This window comes from Argopecten irradians, chromosome 6 (assembly GCF_041381155.1).
Source record: "Argopecten irradians isolate NY chromosome 6, Ai_NY, whole genome shotgun sequence".
NCBI lineage: Eukaryota > Metazoa > Mollusca > Bivalvia > Pectinida > Pectinidae > Argopecten > Argopecten irradians.
The window spans coordinates 28,693,813-28,701,611 of NC_091139.1; the positions used below are offsets into that span (position 1 = coordinate 28,693,813).

Here is a 7,799-nt window from a genome sequence, read left to right on the forward strand (position 1 = left end):
ATAAAGACAGTGGCGTTTACCTATTATGTTATAAGCAATCATTCAACATTATCAGTTTGTAATACAAATCACATATGTTTTCATAATCATTTAATTCGTGTCTTCTTATACAAACTTACAGAAAGCAGTGTCCCTGACATCGCGTATAACAATTTCCTCCAAAGCAGCTCGCAGAGCAGTTATTGTTACAAATTGCCGGAACCATATGTTTCCTGTTGGGCATCCTACGCAAAAATTTAAATGCAATAATAATAAACTGTGAGAAGCTCTGGTCGTGCTAATGCTCGGTTAGTATTTTTGTATTCAGTAAACTCCGCAGTATAAAGGTTTAGTTTGGTGGAATTTATCAAATAGATCTCCGAATCAGATTTATCACATCAATTTAATGGTACCAAGAGAACACTGGCCTAATTTATTGATTATAATTCATTAATATGAACATACTTAGGATTGAGATTTAAGGAAAATTGTAATATACGATGAGGCGCGATGATCTGGTAATTACATGAAAGAGAATCAATGGGACGTACCGAAAACCTGGACCTCACACAGCTCCAGGACAGCGTAACCACTGTACCAGTCACGTGTTGGAGGTGTTTTACTCCTGTTGTAGACAGTGACGTACCCGAGCTACACTCGGACATGCATGTGTCGGGTTTAAGTTGATGTCAGTCCCTAAAAGGCTGTTTTCCTTATAACAGAGAGTTCCTTGTGGTGGAATAGAGGTAGAGTCTGATGTATACAGAGAGTAAACCGCCAAAACGATGTCCAGAACCACCTATTAAAACAAAGAAACAGTTACATTAGTTGTACAGTTGCATCAGATGTAATTGTTATAGTTTGTGTTGCTTGATATTATCATTGTTATTTGTACATGTAAGCATTGCGGGCCCAATAATTGGGATGTGTTAACCGGAAGATTGCATTCTAAAGATTTGGATAATGTAAAATATATAGATTTACCGAATCATATTCAGAATTCGTATCACATTTCTGAGTATTTTCGATGCGTAAAGTGAGTAGCTTTTAAAACAGTGGTTTCTTTTAAGATATATTGGTTGATACTACAACGCTAAATTATCATGCTCTTGTGAAGTAGAAATATTGTTGCTACAAGAAAACAAAATTATTGAGTTACGTACTTTTCCTAATGTCAGTAGAATGTTTTGCCGAATGCAATAATAGGGACGATTTCGCAAAATGCTCAATTGATTAGAATAAAAGTATTTTATTAGAAGGATTTCTACTCACTTCTGTAGTAGATGGTGATGTAATCTATCGTCCACAAATGTCCTAAATCCACTCTCCACCAGGCTTGTTTATATCTCATAGCCTCAGTGTGACTACAGCAGCCAGAATTTATATCTTGGTTGATACAATTGTCAATTGCCTTATTTGCTGCCCATTTGTTGACGTCTTGCTCTGATGATTGGGAAGCAATTCTCCTCAAAGCGATATTAACTTCAGATGTTTAGGGAGGAAAATATATTCCTTGAGTTAAATAATGTTTTACTACTTTGAAAACAAAGATGACATTTATTTAGAATAAAAACAAAACAAAACAAACCAAATGTTGTACAAATACTTATATAGATGATAAAATATATCATAGTCGCATTTAGATCTGTTCAGTAATATCACCTGATTTCAGCAAAAATTGGTGTAAACATTTATGCAATAAATAAGTTTCTGTACACATAACAATAGTATACAATTGCTCCAATAAATCAGAATATTGTCAAGAGAGATATGAAGAAATATTTAAAAGTAAAATGTGTCTAGTATATTGAATTACAATGTCGAAAATATTAATTTATAAAATGAGTAAATAAGGATCAACTATTCATAGACGTATTAAACGGTAAAAAAAATACATGACATATGTAAAAACGTATTATTGTATAAGACCTTAAGGGAAGAAGAACACATCTTTCATAAACATTGTATGTGGTTAAAATCTCATATTTTTCTTTATGCTGTTTTATTAAACGTGCATCGTGTATGTGTTATAATTATTTGATATCTTGTGTTTAAATATATTTTGAATCTTGAATCAAGTAGCATAGTTTCTATGCATGTTTTATCAAAGTGTCGACGACAATAGACCTTTTATTCGTTTTAATAGATTCCAATTAAAACAATTTGTTACGACTACCATTGAATTTTGCCCTGGAACTAATTTAACAAACGTTAGGTGCATTTTGTAGTACTATGGCCTTAGATCCTGTAGGATAACTTTAAAAACCTAAAAAGGCCCCTGAGGCCTAGGGATGATTTAATGATGCCCACCCAAGGCGTACAACACGGTTCTATTTGGTCCAAAACGATATCAAATTAATTATCAATTTCGTAAAACGATTTCATATTTGCAAAAGTTTATATTTCTGCTTTCTACTAAATATGTGTGCTTAAAATTTGTAAAATACATGTTTTACAAAGTCTTGACACAAAAAATGCCAAATTTGAAGACCTCTTTCATGCAATAAAAATTTTCACCAGAGTTGTTCACCCACTTTCGGTTATTGTACAACAAAAATACTTTGTAATTATTTGGACTATAATGTCAAGAAAAGATGGTAAAATTTAAGGTAAAGTTAAACTGTTGGAAGGTCTATTTTTAGAAACTTGCAATTTATAATTGATTAGGATAACAGTATTATTTATTTTCAAACATGTTCATGAATTCACCAGTAAAATTTCATCGAATGTTCAAAACAATGTCTATTGATAGATACAGCGAAAAATAGCAGCTTTTGGATGCCTTAATCACAAATCATAAGGACATTCTATTGGGGTTTTTGTTTTACTTCTTCGAATTTTTATTCCAATGGCTCTCCCTCTTTCGGTTATTGTACACCTACACATTATTGTATTTGCAAATTGCACAATAATAACTGACCATAGTGAAAATTTCGGAAAATATCACAGAAACAGGTTTACCAATCAAGGTAATATCTTGCGTATTTGGTCAATTTCTACAAATAATCAATATCGTATATGACAACACTTTATTCTCTTAATAATGCGGTTATTTCTGGTGTTAAGATATACCCCCATACTGAATGCTGGTTATTAAATACTTTATAAGCATGGTTATTAATAACAAAATCAATGGCTCGGCTTCCTCGCAGAAAAAATATAGAGATATACGATATCCGGCAACTGAAAAAAAAAAATATATATATGTGAGGCCTTTAAATTGAATACGAAACTTTCTCTTTTCTAGCTCTACTTTTTAATACGGTGCTACCTCGTGTTACGCTCTGTTGAAACGTGGTGATTTGCTTTTGATTAGCTTCAATTTGTTATGTAGACAATAGACACGATTAACTTTAGTGTACACATAGTCTCCACACCTGTATACATGTACATACCCCGTGGACACGGGTGTGTAGTTCATGGTCGGTTGATCGAACGTCGCTCAGGTAAGGCCGGTTTCCATATGTGATTATTAGTTTTATTTGACTATTCCAATCTAAAAAAAATCGGTCCGGTATTCGGAATTGAGACGTTTCGGTATTAGGAAGCTTTGATTACAAATATATATACATATCAGTGTCTTTTCACTTTTCAAATTTAGCGTGAAATAAAGCTATAAGGTTGATGTGGTTGTTAAGGTCATTACTTTCAAAGCAAACAAAGTCATGTATTTCAACTTCAAAATAGAAAGCTATTCAGCGAATTGTTATTATTTTAGTCGTTACGGTTAAATAATTGACAAACTCGATGCATCTATTCATAATTCAGGCATCTGTACTCGTTAACATCACACTGTATTGGTCCTTTCACGTTTAAAGATACAACACCGCCGACAAACTGTATTTTTATCTATTAAAAACAGTAGCTGATGACTAATTATTTTTCTTCAATAACAAAAGTTTTTTTTTTTTTTTTTATAACTAAAAGAGTTTTATTAAAAGAGTAAATAAACTTAATTATTGATGGTTCCAGTACTAGTTATGCTTAGTTTACAGTTCTTCAGAGAACATAAAAGCCTAATTGTAAAAATACAATGCAATTATTATTTCATAGTTTACTCAGAAAGAAAAGAAACTATGTAGTGTTTGAAAAATGAAATGGTTACGTCCAGCGTTAATGATTTTTTCAATAAAAAAGTTAATTACTTTACACTGTTACAATTATTGAAAAAATGACCTTTTTATTTTATTTCAATATAAAAGTATTTTTAAATAGTTAATTGCATCCCGAAACAAAATCATGACACTCTACCTTATAATGGTTTGTTTGTTTGTTTGTTTGATTTATTAACGTCCTATTAACAGCTATGGTCATGTAAGGACGGCCTCCCATGGATGCGGTGTGTTGCGTGTATGTTGTGCGAGGTGAGTGTACTGGGAGACTGCGGTATGTTCGTGTTGTGTCTTCTTGTATAGTGGAACTGTTGCCCTTTTTATAGTGCTATATCACTGAAGCATGCCGCCGAAGACACCAAGCAACACACCCCACCCGGTCACATTATACTGACAACGGGCGAACCAGTCGTCCCACTCCCTGTATGCTGAACGCTAAGCAGGAGCAGAAACTACCACTTTTATAGACTTTGGTGTGTCTCGGCCAGGGGACAGAACCCAGAGCCTTCCTCACAGGGGCGAACGCTCAACTCAAGGCCAAAAGTGAGGCGGTGCCAAGGGAGGCATTAGGAAAGATAAAGTCAGTTAGGAAGAAGAGAAAAGATAAGATCCTAAATTTAGTCGCCTTTTACGATCATGCAATAGGGGCAGCAGGTACAATTCTAACGCCCTACCTGCAGGGCAAACCTTATATGGAATTGGGTACTAAATGCACAGACAACAAAAGCAAAATAAATTATTTTATATGATATATCTGTGTCAATAGAATAAATATACACGATTAAATAATCAATTTTGTCCAAATGATAAATATTATTTATGCTCTATTGGCGGTGGAGCATATTTAACAGTGTGGTGACTAAACCAAACTTGACCATCAGATTGTCAGGAATAGCGTTTCGGAATGGGTTTTGATTTACTATATATGTGACATTCAATCGCCATTCTAAACGAAACATAATTTGTTATTCGAACCTGTCTTGAATGTAGAGCGTTAGTATCTGCTGGCTTCCCATATTGCAATAGCAAAAAGCGACTATATTTAGGGCATGCACTTTTTGTTTCTCCCTAAGGCCTTGACATCAACTCACTTTTCACCTTCAGTTGAGGACTCGTCTTTTAGAGGAAGGTACTGGATTCTGTCCCCTGACAAGACACATCTTCGTCTATACAAATGTGGCCGTTCTCTCTTAATCTTGGCGTTCAGAATAAAGCGAGTGGGAAGACTAGTTCGCTCGTTCGTTCCCAGAATAATGTGACCAGGTAGGGGTGCTCTTTGATGTTTTGGCGGTATGCTTCAGTGATATAGCATATAAAATGGGCAAACATTTCCACTGGTTACAACAACACGAACATGCCACTACCTCACAAAACATCCACACAAACACATCGCATGCATGGTTGTCCGTCCTTAAACGGGCCGGGATGTTAAAGATGCTCCACCGCCAACAGAGCATAAAGTATATTGATTATTTGAACATTAATTGAAGTTAAATTGTGTTGAGATATGTCTTGCTATCACCAAAATACATATAAATCACCAAAAAACATATAAACGCATTTGTTTTGCTTTTGGTGTCTACGCAATCAGTAGATCAACGGATATAATGCTATGGATGGTTTTCGGGATCCAATTACCCATTCAAAAACTTGTAAATTGAAGTAAAACAAGATAAGCTAAAACTTTTCAATGATGGTACATATTGTAAACTAAGTAACTTTTTTACAGAAAAAAAAAATATTAATTCATCTGCTTCTGTTTTCAATAGATGATAATTACCAATTTTTGGCATTGTGTCATCTTCAATAAGACGTAAATAGAGCAACCAACAAACATCAGGTAATTCATGCTTCTCTTTCTTCGAAATCTTTATGACACACTCGCTACGAGATCTAGCATTTCCTTTTCACATGTCGTTCGTATTGTTATGATGAAAAATAGCGTAGAACAGGCGATAGTTTTGTTTGTTTGATTGATTAATTAACGTCCTATTAACAGCTATGGTCATGTAAGGACGGCCTCCCATGTATGCGGTGTGTTGCGTGCATGTTGTGCGAGGTGCGTGTTTTGGGAGACTGCGGTATATTCATGTTGTGTCTTCTTGTATAGTGGAACTGTTGCCCTTTTTATAGTGCTATATCACTGAAGCATGCATGCGGCCGAAGACACAAAGCCCCACACCACACCCGGTCACATTATACTGACAACGGGCGAACCAGTCGTCCCACTCCCTGTATGCTAAGCGCTAAGCAGGAGCAGAAACTACCACATTTACATACTTTGGTGTGTCTCGGCCAGGGGACAGAACCCAGAGCCTTCCTCACAGGGGCGAACGCTCAACTCAAGGCCAAAAGTGAGGCGGTGCCAAGGGAGGCATTAGGAAAGATAAAGTCATTTAGGAAGAAGAGAAAAGATAAGATCCTAAATTTAGTCGCCTTTTACGATCATGCAATAGGGGGCAGCAGGTACAATTCTAACGCCCTATCTGCAGGGCCAACAGGCGATAGTACAGCGACAGAAGAACAATTTATAAATGTCGCCTTATATAAGTTTGTAATATAAATGTAGTTGAAACCGATTTCCAACCACAAATAAGTACCATTTGGCCTTAAAATGAAGGTATTAACGCTGACGATTTTAAGTTATAGATATGTAAGATGTTTACATTAGCAGCGAAAATGCTTAAACGTCGGTGAAATCACATTGAGTCATTCAGCGACAAAAGAAACCCTATACACATACAATACTAGCACACGGGAATCCTACACATGTGTTCAATTTATTTTCCATTTAAATACCTAGGTATAAATTTATACCTTTGCATTTCGTCGTTTGGTAACATTTGAATCCCGTAACTTTTAATTATTAAGTCTTCTAATTTAGAAATATAATATGATAAATACAAATATATGGACAGAGATTGTTGGTAGATTTACTATCATGTGTATCTTTATTAAGTTTTACTAATTTCAAGATTGGCGGAGACAGCTTGCTATATACACACAAACAATACAGCCATATAAACGTAGCTTAACTCATTATAGTGATACTGTTAAGGATAAGTGGTAATGGTATAATACTCTGAAATATATATATATATATATTGATAGATTCGACTATGTCATTTAATGACGACGTCAAAAAGTTTGATGTTTGATTGAATATTGAATACATAATGGTGGAATCCACTTACATGCAGCTCTTGTTGTTGGTACGAAGAACAACAGGACTAGGAATATCTCCCAGTACCGTAAACCGTTTCTGGACGACATCTCGGTCTTAATCTTCCTCTGTGTTATTATTGTACTGACGACCAGGAAGTACATCGGAAGGTAAATACGTAGGCTATAGCGGTCAGTGTGAACACACATACGTAGAAGGTTTTAACCGGTTTACGCTTCACCGGCCTTCATCTATATACGAGTTTATAATAGTATAGACTACTGTACTGTTAGCTTAAGTTCGAAAAGAAAGTAGTGAACCTTTAAAATGGCTTTAGAACTTGGACGACTCTGAAATAGACTATACATAGAAAGAAGGCACTCTTCAGAATAAGGAACAATGCAAAAGTAATGGTTTGGGAAAAACACAACATTTTATACAGGCTAGGTATGGTAATATATACCTAAAGTCGAAACAGTAAAACTGTTCTAATTACACAAATATATAGATCGTCGAATGTTTTTAGAAATATATATTACACATTA

The 7,799-nt window shown here is 35.0% G+C and overlaps 1 long non-coding RNA gene across 1 annotated transcript; it reads right to left on the minus strand.

Annotated features, from left to right (window-relative positions):
• Positions 1–631: 631 nt before the first annotated feature.
• Positions 632–7,592, minus strand: LOC138325543 (uncharacterized). The gene is made up of 3 exons (XR_011208796.1): positions 7,286–7,592; positions 1,252–1,461; positions 632–778 (listed from the first exon to the last, which is right to left on the minus strand). It is a non-coding gene; the product is annotated as an uncharacterized lncRNA (long non-coding RNA).
• Positions 7,593–7,799: the final 207 nt, after the last annotated feature.